The 18,579-nt window shown below is 37.9% G+C and overlaps 1 pseudogene; it reads left to right on the forward strand.

The window, feature by feature from the left end:
* The first annotated feature begins 464 nt into the window (after positions 1 to 464).
* LOC143605810 (DNA replication licensing factor MCM5-like) overlaps positions 465 to 18,579 on the forward strand; it is a 34,479-nt pseudogene continuing 16,364 nt past the window's right edge.

Raw genomic sequence — 18,579 nt, forward strand, 5'->3', positions numbered from 1 at the left:
ACTTTTTGGAAAGTCCAACTGAATCGAGATTCAAACCAATCGAATCGAGATAAGAAACATATCAAATCGAGATTTCAAACTAATTGAATCAAAATCAAACCAATCAAATCGATTTTTCATTCGATTCGATTCTTTTGTAACTAGATTCGATTCATTTACTATTCGATTCTATTCAATTAAAACTCGATTTGTTTAAACTTAACTCTATTTGTTTGTACTTAGGGTTTCTGGACAGAAGCTGTTTGTTTTCTAAGTTGATCAACAAAAAGGTAAACGATCTCGAGATGTTGAAAAGTTGTCTAATGCTGGAAATGAGGCTGGTACCACAACAAAACCTCCAAAGTTAATGTCTTTCGAAATTAACTTTGATGATTTGAAATGGAGGTTCAAGAACTACATAAGAATGACCGACTTTGCTCTCCTCGGATTCATTGAGAATGGTCCTCACAAGCCTGCCTACAACTATGACACATGCGGGACCTGTTGATATCCCTATTGAAGGTTATGTGGATGATGATAAGAAATTGATTCATGAAGATGAAAAGGCTTATGGTGAGTTGAGTGTGTGTCTATCTACTGATATTGCTCAAACCTTGAGAGAAAACACAACTGCCAAAGTGTAATACTCGGCTAAAGCGGAATACGCCCGGGTGTGACGTACAAATTGTTCAAAACACATGTGACACTATTAAGTGACAATGTTATCATTAATTCATTCAAAACCTCAAGTACACAAGTTTATCAAATGAACAAACACATAGAAGAAGGAACAAAGCAAATGTCTTCTTGTTTATTATTTAAATGTAACATCCCTAAAATTTCGATCTAAATTTGACAACTTAGGAAAGTTGAGGGATCAAAAATAATATATAGACAAGTAATGAGAAAATATTAAATAAGGAAATATAAGAAAATTAAGGAAATAAAAATATTTCCTAAGTTAAGTTTTCTCACATAAAGAAAATAATAAAAGGGAACTCCATCCCACATGGAAAGATGCAAGAAAGTGAAAGCATTCCACATGGGTATAAATAAGGAATATGAAATCCATCCCACATGAAAAGTGGTAAAGAAATGAAAGCTCTTTATAAGAGATAGAATTTCCATGGTTATATTCTTTTATGCTTAGCATGCACCAAGTGGTCCTAGCGGAGGGTGCGAAGCACCCGACGCGCACGCGCTCGGGCTCGGTCGAGGACGATGGCGAAGAGCGTTGGACGCAATGTGGTGCTTTTATTACGCACTAAAAATGACAAGCTACTAAAGGGACTAAAAATGAAAAATGATATCCAGGGACCCATCGCGATACGCGATGAGTCCAAGAACACGGCCATCGCTTATCGCGATGGTCTGTGATGACTCAGTGACACGTGTCACACCCAGGTGACACATGGCCGACGTGTCAGGCCACGTGGCGACACGTGGCATATGTGTCAGGCCACGTGGCGACACATAGTGTGATCTCAGAAAAGTGGGCGTCGCGATACGCTACGCATTTAAAAAAGAGCCCATCACGTATCGCGATGGGACTCAGTTTCAGCTATAAAAGGGGAGGCCATGGACTCATTTCTCACACACACATCCACTCTCTCTCTAGAATTACACTCTCTTTACCTCGTTTTATGTGACAAGCACCGTTTTGCGTGCCACCAGCTCGACAATTATTACCTCGTAATCCGTGCCAAATACCCGGTGTTTTCCTCGAAGTGCGTGCCACCCAAAAGTAACCCGACATTCCGCCTCGAAGTACGTGCACGATCCGGCGACACCTACACATTGCAACGATTTGCGTGCCAAAGAAGGTTGACCAAGAATGCCTCGATAAACGTGCATATAGAGTAGAAGTGTTTCCCGTATAAACTTAGGAATATCGAACTCCGAATACCCGTCCGAGGTAGGGGTTCGGCCTAAGTTATTATTATTTTCTTATAAATGGCTTAGACCATAGTCGGGGATATAGCTCGAACCTTGATTTCGATTAAGAATACTATAACTTTTCTTAAGCAAAGGTTATAGTCAAAGTATAGTTTCTTCTTGATTAAGAAACATAAGCATACGAAGAGTATTATCAAAGTAGTATTTCTTTATTATTAAGAAATATAATATTCAAAGAATATAGTTAAATTAATGTTTCTTCTTGAAGAAGAAACTCAGTATAGACGTTTCTTCCTGAAGAAGAAACATAGTATATGATTGGTAAATAAACAAGAGGACTAAAGGTTAAAATGCTTTATACAAACAAATGTTTTTATCAAGGTTAAAGCTATACAAAACGGACTAAAGGTCTGAAGCTAGATCGATGTTCTAGTTATTTATACAAAAGGTTATTCTCGTAATACAGGTCCTAGGTAACAAAACAAGAAGCAGAATCAAAAAACAGGAATCAGTATCAGAAACTGATTATAAACATAAAAGGTGAATACGCCCCAAACCTTTTACAAACTCTTTTAGATTCAGAATGTTTTCATAGGATTTACGAATCCTTAAAACTTTGTGTTACAATAATAAGAAACGGACACTCTGATTAAGAGTATACATGTGTTTGGATCCATTCATAAATGGTGACTCGGCATTTCCCTGAGGCCATGCATATCATCAACATGCCTCTGAAAGTCTATGGGACTGTTCAGAAAAATGATATTGTGTATATAATTGATTGTACAAGGTACTTAGGGTAATTTGATCCCAATGTAGTTGGGTGCCTAATGAGTAGTCATAAAGGTATTACTGTTGGTTTCACAAAGTATTGAAAAGATTTTTATAAAGAGTCAGCGTCATTCACCAGCTATGTGATGACGTATTTTCTAACCATTTTACAGGAAAACAGAAAGGTTAGGACAGACAAGCAAAACATGATAGAATATTGGAGAATTAGTCATTAGATGCTATCTGATGGCTCAGATATTTTATATTAAAATATTATAAAGAATCATGTTTTCTAATGAAAGGTATTTGAAATATCAAACGGGTATTAAATCCCGAGTTTTCAATTATAAGAATATTTTATTCTAAACTTCCGCTCAACAAACCCGCAACTCTGATATATTTACAAAACATGTACCAACTATTGGTCACACGCCTAGGCCCTAAGTTGGGGTGTAACATCAAATAACCTAACTTCTAGTATCTTCGTCATTTCATCTTCTAATGAAAATACATGTAGAATATATATATATATATATATATATATATATATATAAGTCAACTAACTGAATAGTTAGTGAGTTCACACAGTTTAAATAATATATAAAAACCATACAATTCCATGAAAACTTGTGAAAAACACATATGGGTTATTTACACTAGAATCAATGGTCCATGAGTGTAAAAAATAAATGAAGGTCTTTTCCAGTTGGTATTGTGCACCAACGTACTTAGATCGGAGTCTCTTTTCCGCTAGAAACAATGATCCTGAGTGCAAGGGGGGGGGGGCGTATGATCATAGTTATCGAAGAAATCCATGCACGTAATATTTGAGCAAGTAACAAGTAAACACACAAGTCCATGTAATGAATTGTAGTTTTTAATTAATAAATAAAAGAAATTGAATTGTTGATAGGATATATACGCTATCCCAAAAATAGTTAAAAATGGTAAAAAGAGGGTGTGAGAAACTCACCTTTGGAATTGGATGACAACTTGGAGAGGAAATTGAAAGCGCGTTATATGAAACCGAAGGATCGAATCTTGCGAGCTAAAATAATAAACACGATAATTACTAACTAAATAATGGAAAAAAACATGTCGGTCTTAAAGTTCATGTATTATTGTTTGTATATATAGTTATATACTTTTACACCTTTTAACGTATAATAATGTTTAAGTTTAACGGATTTAACGATTTATTATTATAATATTATTTATGAGTTTACTATTAAATTTGTATATAATGTTTACGGTGTTTAAGCGTTATAGGTATATTTTTGTATAACATTTGACGGTTTAGTTTCTATAAAATAATAACGATATTATATGATGTATATATACATATATATATATATATATATATATATATATATATATATTTTACGAGTTTAACGACGTATAGGATTTGTAAAAGTTTGGGTTTTTTATTGCAAAGGATAAAAATAATCTAAAACTTTTTTTATTCAACTTAAAATAATTTTGTTTGATTTATAATGATTTATAAACATATATTTGATTTGTTAAAACTATTAAAATGATTTGTAAAAAAATACAAACTGGATCTGTAGTGACCCGGTTTTGAACCGGGGTCTTCATGACCACAGCAAACCCATTTAACCACGGGACCAAACATATTTTTGTGTTATAAGATAGAAATTAATTATTATATACTAATTTTCAACTTCATCTTCTTCCTCTAACCCTAGATGTTCAATTCGTTTAATCTGTTCCATGTTTGCCCGATTTATGTTAGGGGTTTTGTTAAACGGTTTGAAACAATACTAATGCATATAAAATTTACCTCTAAAGGTTACGGATTGGTGACGAACTAGACTTGGCCGGAATCGGATGTGGGTGAACGAATTAGTGGTTACCAAGGGTTCATTTGTATAATATAATGGTTGCCGAACGTTTGGACGATGATTAGGATCCTTCTTATACTGTCAACTGGATCAGTTCATGTTTAATTCGAGTTATTGCGATTTAATAATAATTCCGACCAGTGGTGTTAAATTAGAGTTTATTATATCGTTAATGACGAAATAAATGGTTTGTTAATGTTTAATATTAGTGGAGACGAAGTTTGGATGCATTAACATATAGAATCGGATGTTAAAATGGTTGTTTTAAATGTCGCCGGAAAATCGTGCCGCCGCCGACGGGTCTTTCGCCGGAAAAATGTGGCGAAGAAGAGGGGGGAGGGCTGGGATTATATTTTATTATATTTTTTAAATAAATGTACACTTTAAACCCTTGAACTATCAAAACTTTTATGTTTTGTTTTTACACTTTATTTACCCTTGAACCTTGAACTTCATAAATATATATATATAACTACATAAAAACTTTATATACTTTAATATCTTTGGTTTGTTTATGTTTTACACTCGTATATGTTGGAACTTGATTATTTTATAAACTTTTAAGGCTCGGAGTTTCGTTAATTGAACAATATGAATATAAAGTGAACTTAAACGAACTTTAAATCATTAAAATTTATATAAATTCATAACTTTCAAAAATGAATATGTTGAAACGACAAAGCGGGTCGATTTAACGAATACAAGTACAAATACGCAATACTGACAAATGTCACACAAAAGCCTTTTGGAATGCCCTGGTTGAGAAATTTGAAGGCAATCTGGAAATGAGGAATAGCCGAAAGGAAATGTTGAATGGAGAATTCAACATGTTCAACCATGTTCAAGGAGAGTCTGTTGGAAATCTCATTGGGAGATTTAAGAAGTTGATTACCAAGAATTGTAAAAAGGTGAAGCTTCTTCCTTTCCGCCAAGGGGCTGGGTGGTTCAATTGTTCCGAAATCATGTGATCATGCAGCACTGGTAATTGCAGATGGGTGAAACACCATGCCCCATTGATCTATGGATTATGATTCCAGATAGAAGAAAGTATGTTTATCAGCAGACACTAAAGCGGGAGGAGAATCCAGAGGTAATGCATTCCAATTCTTGCTGATCATGTACATTAAGCCGTTGCAGTTAGACATCCATATACAAGATTTTTAGGAATAGAATAAACAAATGAAACAACTCGTAGACTTATAAGTTTTACTAAAGAAGATGTAAGTTTCTTACTTTGTAATATATTAATTGCTTGTCAACATGTTTTTGTACTTTGTTTTACAGTTTTAAGAGTTTGAGAAGTTTGCAATGTATATGAAAACATTTGTTCCAAGTTTGCTCCATCTATATTTGGTCATGATGATGTTTAAAAAGCTGTTGTGTGTCTTCTGTTTGGAGGATCGAAGAAGATATAATGTCAAACATTATTCTTAAAATTTGGTTGTTTGTGGTTGATTATTTGGTAGCTTACTTTTTATATTTGTATACACTTTGCCTGATGGTGTAAAATTAAGAGGTGATAATAATGTTTTGCTTTTTGGTGACCCATCTATTGCAAAATCACATGTTTGACCATTTTATTTGTTTTCTTTTATTCTAGTCAAGGTAATTAACTTAATTCAATTATTGTCTTGTATGTAGTTTCTTAAGTTTGTTGAGAAGATGGCTCCGGTAGCTGTTTATACTTCTGGAAAGGCTCATCTGCTATTGGGCTTACGGCGGCTACTGTCATTCCTAATCACAGAACTGTAAGTTTTTTATAACATGATTCTTTTATTTATTTGTATATTAGTATAGATAGTTAATTTTAGTTTTCAAATGTATTAATTTGATTCAGTGTGAGTTTATCTGTAAGGAGGAGCCATGGTGTTAGCTGATGGCGGTGTCTTCTGCATAGACGAGTTTGACAAAATGAGACCAGAGGATAGGTTAGGCTTAAACTAGGCTGGAAACTATTTTCTGTAACGAACTGAACAACATTGTTTGTTCATTTAGTTAAACGAATAAACATGAACACATGATTGGTTTGCTCATTTATGTTCGTGAAGGTTCGTTCATTTAAATACATTGGTTTCCATTCATTTATATATTTGTTAAAATATTTTAGGTCCACTAAGCTACAGTCAAGTTTTATGAAATTAAAATATCACCCATTACAATCTAGTCTACATTAGTAACTTGTGAGGTGATGATGTGGGTACCCTTACCCACCTACAAACTTAATAATAGAAAAATAGCTTACAAGCAGGGAAGCTTATGAACTAAAGAGGAGGAAGCATAGGCTTCCAGATGAGGAAGCTTGACACTTGCCCAGCAAGTCTCCTAAGTAGCTTATGCTATTGTAACTTCAGAAAAAGTCATCATTGTTCAAAAGCTGGCACCTGCCATAAAATAAAAGTAGCTACAAGACAAAATAAAAGCTGAGTGCATGTTACACGAAAATGGAATCTGCCAAGTCTGCACCAGCTGAAAGGAAAGCTGACCTTTTCTACTTTAGAAGCTTCAACTTTCCTGGAAAAGCTTCTAAACTGTCTATAAAATAGAATATTTCACCAATGGTATTTTCTCATTCTCATTCACCATATTCTCTCTAAACTCTCTCTACATACTCCTATTATACCTCTCGTATCATATCACTGATTCTCACGGCGGAGTTTGATCGTAGGAGCCCCATTCCTATGGTGAGACTAACCAGTTTTGTTTTCTTTGATTCTTAGCATGTTAGGAAGTTTCGATAAGATCATACTCTTGAACCGCCATACTTTCTTTATGTGTTATATCCGTTGTCGCAACAACCGGCGCTCACCGTGGGGCTACCGCTACTTAGAACAACAATTCCAGTAGCTTTAGCTCCATTGTTCTTAAGTATTTTCTTCTTATGGCTGAAAAGAATCATCTTAATCAAGGTGTTCCTACAAATGATGATCGGCCGGAAAACAACTCCTCGCCGGAGGAAAATGTTGGGTAGATCACCGGAAATGAGCAGGCCTTTGGCCACGTCATCACAATCCTTTGAGTTCCAAACACCACCCTCGTCTAGAAGTGGAACATTCTCCCCAAGAAGTAAATTTCTTCTCCCGGTGGAAAGAGTAGACATGACGCCAGAGGGTGTTAAACGGAACTTCCTCCAGCATAGAGGGCTGATGAATAGTTATGCTAAAGAAGAATGAGCTAAGGGGATAAGAATAAGGTTAGATTATAATGAAGAACCTGAGGTCACACTTTCCCCATGCCTCGTCCACTGCACACGAGTATACCTTCTCTTTCAAGAAGAAAGACTCAAGGACCTAGCAGCTCGCAGATGGGGGAGTACGAAAGCAGAAGCTCCCCTCGAGAAATGGTAAACATCACAGCTTCACCCATAACCCCAAACGGAGCAGAAGAATTCACTATGGAGCAGCTTCTTCAAAGTTCACCCATTTGGTACCTCCTCCGACAAGTACTTCCCTGGCAGAAACTTTAATGTCATTACCCTTGGCAAGAAGCATGATAATAGCACCTATGGTAGAAGCTACATGCTCTATGCCTCAAGCTTACCAACAGTCAGGTTTCATGCTACCCGGTATGAAATACCATTAGATGGCTACCTTGATGATGTCTCAATATGGTCAAGCATGGACAGGAAACTTCCGAGCCATGATCACCACTGATATAGGCAACTTGACACACTTGGAACCTAACCAACCATATAAGCCATCAACCTTGTCATGCTTCTTGGAACAAATAGCAAACTTTTTGTCCCAAACGAAGATCAAGATGTCGGCTAATGTGAAGACCTTTGATGGAACGAAAGACCCCGAGGACTGCCTACAAATATTCACTGAAGCAGCTACCATGGAAAGGTGGAACAATGTGGAATGTTGTCACATGTTTATGCAAACTTTGGTAGGACCAGCTAGGCTTTGGTTTAACACCATCCAACCAAGAAGCATACCTTCCTTTGATGACCTGTATCAAAGCTTCTTGACCAACTTCACTCAACAGGTAAGGTGTACCAAAGATGCAGTTGTTCTACAACAAATCAAGACACGGAGATCTTAGAGTCTTCATGGATAGATACAAAAAAGAATGCTTGAATTATAGTGCTTCTTTAGAAAAGATGCATGTATCCGGCTACATGAACGCCATAAAGGCCAAGAAGCTGGTAAGAAGGTTCCACAAGAAAATTCCTGAAACCATGAAAGAAGGTTTTGAAAGAACAGAAGCTTACCTTCGGGGGGAGGAAGCCTTAGACAACCGTGAAACAAGGAAACATGACCAAAGAAATTGAAGAAGCTATCCCTCAGAAGGGATGAAGTCTCATTTCCTGTCCTTCGTTGAGAAGCATCCTCAGAAGTACCACAAGCATAGAAGGTCAGATAACAGAAGCCATCCTTCATGAAACCAAAAGCCACAAGAGAAGGACAAGCTGATCTTCTCCATGATAACTAAAACTCCATAAGAGATTTTGGCCTCCGATGAGGTAAAACACAATTTTTCCCTCCCCGTCCGTTGTCTAAACCAACAAACAAGTGGGATGCGGGCAAGTTTTGTGCCTTTCACAATGATATTGGGCACAACATCAATGATTGTTTCCAATTAAAGAAGTTTATTGAAGATGCCGTTTATAATGGTGAGTTAGCTCACCTACTCAAAGATCCAAAAGAAGGTAAGGGAGGCGGAAAGAAGGTGTTCGGAGTAAACATGATTCAGATTTGCAAAAGACAAAGAAGACATGCATGGAACGAACATAGCATATTCTTCCATCCGATCAACCCTCACAACAAAGTCATAACTCTGGTCATCGTGGAAGCTGAGCTTAATAGCTTCCCTATAGATTGAACTTACATAGACTGTGGGGCAGCAACAGAGGTTATGTATGAAAGATGCTTCCTAAATCTCCATCAAGAAATCAAGAATTAACTCCAAAAAACCAACAACTCTCTTAAAAGTTTCACAGGAGTGAAGGCGGTTCCCCTAGGAAAGCTCACCTTAGATGTTCGGTTGAGAAACGGAGACCTCTCTCGAGTTGAGAAGCTTACCTTCACAGTGGCCAGGTACCTATCCAGCTACAATATACTCATCAGAAGAACTGGAATTGCAACTTTCGATGCAGTAGTATCCACTGCCCATGGCATGATGAAATTCCCCACCAAGGGAGGAATAGCTACAATGGTACCAACACAAGAAGCTTTACTCATAGCTGCTGCAGAAGAATCATGGGAGCTCAATGAAGACATGGAAGATGACCTTGTCCAGGAAATAAGCATCAATCCAACTTACCCTAAACAAACTATCAAAGTCAATAGTAAGCTTCCCTCTCAGACCATGAGTAAGCTAATAAGTTTATTAAAAAGAAGTAAAGATGTTTTTGCTTGGTGTCCAAATGACATGAAAGGGTTCCAAGGGAATATGCTGAACATTCCTTGAACATCTCACCGACACATAAACCATTCGCTCAAAAGAAAAGAATCTTGGATGCAGAAAGAAGCTTAGCTGCCTGCAAGGAGGTAAACAAGCTTGTTAGAGCCGATATACTCCGAGAGGTAAGATATCATTCTTGGATATCTAACCCAGTTATGGTTAAAAAAATTTGATGGATCTTGGCGAATGTGTGTGGATTTTAGGGATCTTAACAAAGCTTGTCCCAAGAATAGCTAGCCCCTACCTGAGATCGACTGGAAGGTAGATTCCCTTACATGCTTTCAATACAAATGCTTCCTAGATGCTTACAAGAGCTACCACCAAATCATGATGAAGATTGATGACGAGGATAAAACCGCATTCCACACCGATAAAGGAATATTCTGTTACAAGAAGATGCCATTTGGCTTGAAGAATGCCGTAGCTACATACCAACATTTTCGAGCCAAATTGGGAAGAACGCGGAAGCTTATGTTGACGACTTGGTCATAAAAGCAAATGTGAGAAAGACATCCTTAATGACATTTAAGAAACATTCCAAAATCTTATAAGCATCAACATGAGGCTCAATCCAATCAAATGCTCATTTAGATTCGAAGAAGGTAAATTCTTGGGTCATGTAATTGATAAAAAAATCATAAAATCTAACCCAAGGTACAAGCTTTCCTTAAATCACACTCTCCAAAAACAAAGAAGGAGGTTCAGAGCCTTAATGGTAAGATCGCTGCACTTAAACGGTTTCCTTCAAAATCAGCAGAAAGATCTATACCCTTATTTAAAACTTTGAAGAATTGTAATGACAAAAAAGATTTTCAATGGACTAGGGCAGAAGCTGCCTTCCTAGCCTTAAAGCAGCATCTAGCTTCCTTGCCTACTCTGGCAGCACCTCAAGAAGGAGAAACAGTTACAATGTACCTTTCTGCAAGAAGGGAAGAACCTAAGCTCAATTACACGCCCATCGAGAAGCTGATCTTAGCACTAGTTAACACAGCCAAAAGGCTAAGAAGATACTTCTAAGCTCATCGAGTGAAGGTGGTCATGGACAAGCCTATAAGGTCCATCTTGGAAAGCTGGAAGGCTAGCCAAATGGGCAATCGGATTAGGTAAACACAACATAGCTTATGAACCTAGAAAGGAAATCAAGGCCCAAGGTTTGTCCGACTTTCTAATTGAAACATCAGATGAACCTATGGAGGTAAAAGAGCTGGAAGAAGGTAAACCTGCCATCCCCTTGGGAAAGTAGACACTCTGCACTGATAGAGCTTCGAGTATAGAAGGTTCCGGAGCTGGTCTATCATCTACGGACCCAAGGAACCAAATATACTTATGCGCTCAGACTAGAGTTCCATTGTATAAACAATGAAGCTGAATACGAAGCTTTAATCGCAGAGCTTCGCCTAGAAAAAGTGATGAGGATTCAAGAACTAAGTGCCTTTGTTGATTCAAGGTTAGTGGCAAGCCATGTAAATAACGAGTTCATAGCAAGAGAACCTTCGATCCTGAAGTATAAGCAGAAGGTTAAAGAACTCATGAAAGAATTCAAAAGTTGTAGCTTAACTCAAGTATCCAAAAAATTGAAACAAGCAAGCTGATGCCCTCAGTAAGTTGGATTCCCTGACCTTCGCTCACTTAACAAAGAAGGTACTGGTGGAAGTTTTGAAGATCTCATCAATCAAGGAATTAGAGGTACAACACATCATTGATGAAGAGGAAACCACTTGGATGACCCCCATAATTGAGTTCCTCAAAGAACGGAAGCTTCCCACTAATTAAGGAGAAGCCCTGAAGCTCAAGCTTAAGGCTAAACAATATGGCATAGAAAATGATGTCATATACAAGAAGGGATATTTGAGCCCCTTGCTACGATGTGTGGGACCATATCAGAGTAATTATCTTTTGAGAGAACTGCATGAAGGCATTTGCAGGACACGTTCCGGTCCAAGATCGGTGGTAACAAGGTTAATGAACCTTGGATACTATTGGCCAACAATGCACATGAACTCCACGGAAGTCATCCAGAAATATGAAGCTTGTCAGTTCCATGCTCCCATCAAAACAAACCCGAAGCACAACCTGGCACTCATCATTGTTGCCTGCCCATTCCGCAAGTGGGGAATGGACATTGTCGGTCCTTTCCCCGAAGCAGCTGGGAAGGTGAAGTTCCTACTAGAAGTTGTTGACTATTTTACCAAGTGGCTAGAGGTTAAGCACCTAGCTTCCATCAAAGGGAAGCAGGTATAAACTTCGTGTGGGAAAACATAATTTTTAGATATGGAATGCCGGGTGAAATAGTGACAGATAATGGGAAGAAATTTTCTAAGAACCCATTCAGCCTTTGGTGCAAGGAGCTACAAACAAGCAAGTGTTTAGCTCAGTAGCATACCCCCAATATAACGACCAAGTTGAACGAATGATCCGTAGTATTGTGGAAGGCATCAAGGCAAGATTGGGAAGGTATGGCAAGAATTGGTTGGAAGAGCTTCTGAGCGTCCTTTGGGCTATTTGAACCACGGAGAAAACAAGTCATGGAAAAACACCCTATAGCCTCATATTTGGCTCAGAAGTTGTAATTCCCCCGGAAATTGGGATAAATTTAAGAAGGGTGAGAAACATAAATGAGGAAGCCAATGACTCTGAGGTTCTTTTTAACCTGGATCTCCTGAAAGAAGCTCGTGAGCAGGCTGCCATTGAGGAAGTGGTATACAAAAAGAAGCTGGAAGCCTTCTACAACACAAGAGTAAGAAAGGAAGTATTTAGATCCGGAGACTTGCTCCTCAGAAACAATGAGGCCAGCAGACACGGGAAAATTGGGACCTAAATGGGAATGTCCCTATGTCATCAAAGAAGCTCATAGGGGAGGATCCTACAAGCTCAATGACATGGAAGGAAAGAAAGTGTCACGTCACTGGAGCGACAAGCACCTAAAAAAATTTAGTTAGGGACAACAATTCAAAGTCCTTGTAATAGTTGTTTTGGTACAACAATATTAAAAAGATCAATGAATGATGTTGCATTTTGAGTAACAAACTTTTTTTTTATCATATCTCACATTGATCGCATTGATTTACGCCGTCTCATAAATATTTACACAATTTACCCCTTGTCTTACAATCTTTTACCTTTACTCCTCATATAATGTCTTCACTAAGAAACCACCGTCGTCATCAACGTTCATTTGGCTCTCACGACCGCCGTCTGGATCCTAGGATCACCAGAGAGTTTGCTGCTGATATGCCCACTATCGTAACCCAAATCCAAAGCCTCAACTCGAATGCTTCTACTACGTCTGCTGCTCCAAACAACTATGACTTTAAGAACTTCCTGATAGCCAAACCTACCTCATTTCATGGTAAGGAAAATGCCACCATACTTCTACAATGGTTCGAGAATACGGAGAACGTATTTATCCATTGTGAATGTCCAGACGCCAAAAGGACTAAGTTTACCTCGAGCTTTTTCGAGGATTGAGCTATCACTTGGTGAAATGCTTTCAAAACCAACCAAGGAACTGAGTTGGTTGTGGCCATGCCTTGGGACGATCTCAAGGAGGCCATGAAGAAAGAGTATTTCCCCGAACATGAACTGAAAAGGCTTGAAACCAAATTTTGGGAGCTCAAGCAAATTGGTGGGGATAACTCCACCTATTCCAACCGCTTTCGTGAGCTTAGCCGTATCATACCTCACCTTGTAAACCCCGAGAACCATGGCATTCGGAAATGCATTCGCGGTTTACCAACTGTTTTCCGTGATGCCGTGGTGATTCGTGACCCATTAACCATCGGTGAGCTATGGACCCAGCTGCTTCCTTCACCGACGATCATGTTAGGGATGGAACCTTGTCCCGAAAGGATCCCAAACCTACCCCCGACAAGACCGAAACTGACTCATCCACTAATGCTATAGCAAAACCCAAGCCTGCTTCAAACAACAACAATCACCGCAACAACAACCACAACAACAATCGTATGGCCAATCACCAAAACTATGTCGTTAACCAAACTAATGACCAACCTCCACCTAACCAAAATGCCCCAAACAAAAGAAGCTACGTCGGACCTCATCCTTTATGTGCTAAATGTAACCGTCATCACCCTACTAATCTCTATGCCGACTATGCACCCAATGCAATTGTTAAGGTCACCTTTCTAACACTTGTTGCGTCACGCCTAATGCACAAACTGTCCTGCGAAAGTCTACCCCTCATGCTCAACCCGGTGTTCCTAATACCCGTGCTTGCTACCATTGTTGAGACCCAAATCATCTCCGTAATATGTACCCTCAACTTATCCATGCTCATCAAGATCAAGCTATGACTGCACCCTACTACTTTACCCATGCTCACCAAGTTCAAACCCATCAAACCCATGTCCTCCAAGCTCCTCTCATCAATCAAGATCAACCTTACCTAACTCAACTCTATCAAACTCCACACCTGCAAGCTCAAGTTTACCAATCATACTCTAACCAATTTCCAATCATGCAACCCCTTCAAGCTCAACCTATCCAAGAAATTCCAAGCCAATCTACCTCGACTTCTCAAACTCTTACGAATTCAACTCCATAAGGTGTTTCAACTCAAATCAACTAAGTTACTCAAGGACTCTGAAGACTTTTGCTAATCTCCTCATTCTATTTTAATTTATTTTGTCTTTTCCCAATTATGGATTGTAACGACTCTTTATGACATTGAATTATTTCAGTTTGAATTATTAATCATTTGCATATTTTATCTCATGTATACTGTTTATTTTTATTTAAGTGAATTGTTATTATAGCATCTTATTTTCTAATTCTCATTCGTCACAAACAATTTTTATAATCTCAACTTTTAGTGAGTTATTCCTTTAAGATTTTCAAGACTTATACTTTTACGTTAAACGATGATTTAGAAATTTCATTATTTCATTTAAGTCTACTACAATTTTTGAAATATTTTATACATCGGTGATTTTCTAGTTTTAATGTTAATACTTCTTAAAACTTTTGTTTTATCAAAATCATGTCTTTCAAATGTTTGTGACCCACACAATGGGACGAGTTATGTGACCTACCAACGATCTAAGTAATTACGAGTCGACACGTAATTATCCAAGTCCTCACATGGAAATCATAATAGGAACAATTGTTTGTCATAATATAGAATTGAAAATGGTTGTGATAACGATATAAATGTGAAATGATAAGGACATGGTGGATACGCCGCTGGTACATCCTATATATAAGTGTCATTATCGGATTTTCACTTGGAGCGTTGTTTTGACTATTCAAAGTTTTGTATTGTGATGAGTTTTAAATTATATTAAAATTTTCTTTTCCTAAAAAATTTAATGGTTTTGTTTTGGTATTCTTTAATTTCAGGACGAAATTCTCAAAAGTAGGGAATACTGTAACAACTCGGATCTTTTCGTTTATTGTTTAGTTAACCGTTATCCGACCCGTCTCTATAATCAGGTAATTCAATCAACAAAATATCGCGTTTATCGAGATATTATTATTTTATTATAATTCATTTATTTTATTTATTCAATATATCAAAATAACTATCGAAGATATACAATTTTAACCCTTAACCATAGTTTAACCTTGATATGCATCCACACCCATAGTTGAAGGACTATTAAGCAAATCTTATAATTTCATTAAACCCGTATACCAAACCTATGATTTGGACCCAAAACCCTTAACATGTGACATGTTTTGTATCTTGTGCCTTAATATTTGAGGTATTATGGGAATCGATATCAAAATCTTTCATCTTGCCTATTTTCGACCTCACCGACGATGTGAATTTGGAAACCATGATCGATATGATACGAATTGATTATTATTATGAATCGTCTTTAGTAGTTTATAGATATAGCATTTAGAGATTATAAGATTTCAATTAAACTCGTAGATTCACTCTTATATGCATCGCCTATCTGACCCCCTTATTCAATTGAGTTTTCATTATCCGAGTATACCCGTTCTTGATCTTGTCTGGTTCGTCGGCTGTTCTTACCAATTAACCATTCCTTTTACATCCTTGAAGGTAATATTTTATATGGATCAGTTCATCTTTAAACCCTCTCCAATAACCCCAAGGTTAATTGGCCAAAGGATTAACGTTTTGGTTGATTGATCTTGTTAAGGTTCATAGTTCAAACTGGTTTTGTGTTTGTCTCTTTATAATTATTCATTATCATGTTTATACCAACTATCACCCTTGGCCAAGTGGCTAGAGTGTGTGCGTTAAGGGTCTGCTTGGCTGGGGGCGCGAGTTCGAGCCACCCCTAGCCCGTTTTTTTTATTTATTTTTGGAAAAATCAATTAAAACCATTCTATTAATACATATAATCCTTGTGTGTATGTGTGTGTGTGAATATATATTAAGTATTAAATTGTTAAAGGTTTTAACATTAAAGTTTTAAAAAGGGTTTTGGTTTAAAATGTAAGGCCCCGTTCTCGGTGCCCTACATTGGAAGTTGGATTTACTCATAAACGCAGTTCTAAATATCATAGTTAATTAAAACTTTACGCGGGATGTAAAACTTTCATAAAAAAATTACATATTAATTCATAACTTGTCTTAATCAAACATTCTTGTCTTTCAAATTAAACATCAAATCATAAAAACAACTTGAGTCTTCAGATGTCAGACTCTTATTCTTCTGCCATGTGTCCCCGCTCAAGCCAGCTGTCTCATTCTAAACCGACACATGACACTTTATAGAATAAACAAAGTTTCATTTATTTATTATAATAAAAAGTAGGATGTTACAAGTCTTCCCTCCTTAAAGAGGTTTCGTCCCCGAAACCTAACCATTACATAAACGAATTCGGGTAAAACTTGCGCATCTCTTCCTCAATTTCCCATGTAGCGTCCGATCCTTTTCGATGCTTCCATATCACTTTCACTAGGGGTATAACCATGTTGCGAAGTTTCTTTTCCTTGTGGTCAACAATCTCTATCGGTTGCTTGATATAATTCAACTGTTCATCAACCTCAATGTTCATTAATGGCACGTGAGACATGTCATCCGCCAGACATTTCCTCATATGAGAAACATGGAAAGATCAATGAATTCCTTCTAACTTACCCCAACTGAATACTACCGACTTTCGGGTCATACCGGTCAACGGTGCGGCTATCTTGAAGAAGCCTTCGATGAATCTCCTATAGTAGCCAGCTAACCCTAAGAAGCTTTGTATATCAGTCGGATTTTGTGGAGTCTTCCAATTCGTTATCGCCTCAATCTTAGCTGGGTCCACAGTAATCCCTTCAGGATTAATCACGTGACCTAGGAATTGCACTTCTCGCAACCAGAACGCGCATTTCGAAAACTTAGCATACAACTTCTCTTTCTTCAGCGTCTCCAATACTTCTCTCAAATGCTCTGCATGATCAGACTCGCTTTTTGAATAAATCAATATATCATCGATGAAGACGATAACTGACTTATCCAACATCGGCCGACACACCCTATTCATCATATCCATAAATGTTGCATGAGCATTTGTTAGACCAAATGACATCACGAGGAACTCGTAGTGTCCATACCGTGTCCAAAACGTTGTTTTAGGGATGTCTTCCTCTTTTACTTTTAATTGATGATAGCCTGATCTGAACCAACTTGAACCTTGTAGTTGGTCAAACAGATCATCAATCCTTGGCAAAGGATATCTATTCTTTACCGTAAGCTTGTTCAGCTCTCGATAATCTATGCACATTCTCATACTTCCATCCTTCTTCTTCACAAATAACACTGGTGCGCCCCACGGGGAAACACTTGGTCTAATAAAACCTTTGTCGAGGAGTTCTTGCAGTTGGGACATCAATTCTTTCATCTCGGACTGCGCTAGACGGTAAGGTGCTTTCGCGACAGGCTGGGCTTCTGGTACTTAATATATCTGGAATTCTATCTCTCGCTCCGGTGGCAACCCCGGAAGATCCCCAGGGAATACTTCTGGGTAATCGCGCACGATTGGAACATCATTTATTTCTTTCGTCTCAGCCATAGCGTTGACAACATACACCAGGTAGGTGCCACACCCTCGCCTTACAAACCCTTGGCTTTTATCATCGAAATGATATTAAGCCCAGATTTTTCCTTATCACCATAGACTGCCACCGCACTACCATCCAAGGACTTTAATCTTATTATCCTACTCTTGCATACTATCTGAGCTTTATACTCAGATAACCAATCCATTCCCAAAACCACATCGAACCCTCCTAAGATCATAACATACAAAGTAACGGGGAACTCATGTCCCTCTAACTCTATCTTACAGTCCTTAACCATTCTCATTATTTTAACCGAGGTGTCGCTAGCGGTTTCTACTATAAAAGTTTCAGACACTCGGAAACATTTCATTTTAGCTAATTTACTAAATGGCGTGGCTATGAAACTTTTGTTCGCACCTGAATCAAGTAATACTGAAGCGGAAACACCGTTTAGTAGAAACGTACATGTGACGACATCTGGAATCTGCTTGGCTTGTTCCAGGGTTAACATGTAAGCTCTGGTCCTCGGCCTAGTCTGATCGGCATCATTCTTTCCACTCCCTCTGGCTCCACCATCGGTGCATTCCTTGGAAAATGGTCCGACTTACCACACTTGTAGCATGCGGGTTTTACGGTACAATCAGGAGCATAATGTCCCAATTTTCCACACTTATAACAGGC

Source organism: Bidens hawaiensis, unplaced genomic scaffold (genome assembly GCF_021521415.1).
Source record: "Bidens hawaiensis isolate Kalapana, Puna unplaced genomic scaffold, B.hawaiensis_p1.1 tig00071547_1, whole genome shotgun sequence".
NCBI lineage: Eukaryota > Viridiplantae > Streptophyta > Magnoliopsida > Asterales > Asteraceae > Bidens > Bidens hawaiensis.